Raw genomic sequence first — 2,623 nt, forward strand, 5'->3', positions numbered from 1 at the left:
TAGTCCAACCAGGTCAAAGTTGTTGCTTGCAAGCAGGAGTGCAAGTTCCTCCTGCTTGTTCCCCATGCTCCTAGTATTAGTGTAGAGACATTTAAGCCCCCCGATGGGTGCCCTTGGTACCCCCTGTCCTGATGTCTATCGGGTCCCTTAGTGCTTACCTGAGGTGATCCAGTGCATTGCTTGTGGTTTGCTGATCCTAGGTTCTCCTTATCCTCTGTTTCCCTGTCCCCTGACAAACCTAGTTTCATAGTTGGTAGGATCGGAAGGGACCTGAACAGATTATCAAGTCTGACCCCCTGCCATGGGCAGAAAAGAATGCTAGGGTCAAATGACCCCGGCTAGGTGATTATCTAGCTTCCTTCTGAAGACCCCCAGGGTAGGAGCCAGCACCACTTCACTTGGAAGTTGGTTCCAGATCCTAACTGCCCTGGCTGTGAAGGTGTTAATCTTAACACCAATCAACCGGGTGTTGAAGGTGTTAATCATAACACCAATCAACCACACCTGCCTGCACTGCCACTCCAGCACTGAATCACAAACCAGCACCAAAAGCCTAACAGTGTCACCTCACAGAGCACGGACCACATTCAGGTCCTGTTTGTGCTTGTTGATCATGTACTGGTTTTGTAACAAATCCCAGACAAAACATAATTGGCTGCGTATGATCTTCAATCTTTCTATAATACCTACAATGCAAGTCTAAGCTACATCCTAAAGCTACCCCTAGCCTACCTTTACAAATCTTCCTTCAGTGTGCCCATAATGCAGACCTACTCCTTATCTGTAACTGTTCCAACAATTAGATCTTTTCCCATAATGCCAACCCTAAACCCTAGTTTTTCCCCAAATCTAAATCTAAATCATGCCAACCCTAAACCCTAGTTTAGGGTTTAACCCTAAACCCAACCGTAAACCCAACCCTAAACCCTAGTTTTTCCCCAAATCTAAATCTAAATCATGTACCCTACCATGAACCTGTGAACACTCCTCCTCACCCACACTTGAGCTGCTAACCCTATTTCTCACCTGCACTCTGAAGCTCACCATAGCACTCACCCTAACCCTAACTTGGACGAAAAATAGCCAACGACCCATGCTACACTTCAGCTTCTGTATATCGGTTCTATGTACACACGAAAATTTAAACACAATGAGGGTGGCATGCACAGTGAGATACTGGAAAATATCTTCCATGTTCTCTTACACTTTGTCATTTCTGTCATCCCTACACCACCAATGGCACTTTGGACAGCTCACCTCACAAACTCACTTAGTATTGCCCTTACAGGCTAACTTGTATCAAACACCAACATGCTGCAGGATTGGGATACTTGTGAGTGCCCCCCAGCCTTCCAACAAGCTGGGAATGTCCAATCACACTTCAAATCCAACCACACTGTAAGTGTATAGGTCCACCTGCCACTTTAAGAGCCTGCAGCTACCAGCAGTCAGGTGCTTGATGAGGGCAGCCATTTTGAATCTGTTTCTTCCTATATAAACAGTGCAATTGGCTGGGGAAAGACCTAGGAAGGACCTATCTTAACTGAAGGGTTGCTGCTATCATATGCAGGTAAGAGCACAAGCTGCAAAGGGGGGTCTAGGCAATCCTGATCCTGGACAGGACCTAAAACTGAACCCTGATGGCAGCGGGTTCTCACTGGCTGCTCCCACCACCATGGAATTCCCTACAAAATGCCCATCCACAGACCACACTGAAAATAAGGTAGACACCCAGAAAATAACATTAACCCCACAAACGTCCACCTCTCTCCACTACCCCTACCTAATCAATGCTCAAGCCAGCACCAAAAAGGTCTCACAACCAGCGCCACCCACAAGAAACACACCTACACTTTCCTCACCCTAAGACTGACCCTAAGCCAAGAACCTCACTCTGACTCGGACCCAGTCTCCATTCCAAATCACACCCTGCACCCACACTTAATCCTAAACCTATTCCCTAACCCTCACAGTCACCCAGAACGAGAGGCAAATTAGCACCACTTGGACACCCTAAGCCTAACCCAGACCCACTCACAAATTTTACACCTGATACCACACCCCAACCCCACCTCTAACCCTAACCCTAACCCTAATTTTAATCCATTCTCATACCCTAATCCTCACCCAGCCCATAACCTACACCCAGATACGCACTTGAACCCATTGCCACATACAATCCTCACCCCTAACCCGCACCAAAAAGAAGACTTCACCGTCTCTCCATACCGTAACCCACAACCTAACGCCAACCCGAAACGCAAAACAGATTTGCACACCGTAGCCACCGCCCTCCTCCTAACCCACTCCTCCATACATACGCAAACCACTCCCCTAACCCTAACACTCAGCCTAACCCTAAGATGCACCCACATTGTTTACAACACCTGTCCCATCACCCCAACCCATTCCCCACCCCAAATCCCAAACCACATTCAATTAAGAACCCACTCCCTCATCTACACACACACTCACTTCCGCATCCACTCCCCAACTCCAACACTCACCCAGACCCCACACAGCAACACAATGCATCTCTCCAACCTCTCCCTAACCCACAACCACGTGCATTTGCCCAACCACTCCCTAACCTGAACACTAAGCCTAACCCTAACCACCACCA

This window comes from Alligator sinensis, unplaced genomic scaffold (assembly GCF_000455745.1).
Source record: "Alligator sinensis unplaced genomic scaffold, ASM45574v1 scaffold1334_1, whole genome shotgun sequence".
Classification (NCBI taxonomy): Eukaryota; Metazoa; Chordata; order Crocodylia; family Alligatoridae; genus Alligator; species Alligator sinensis.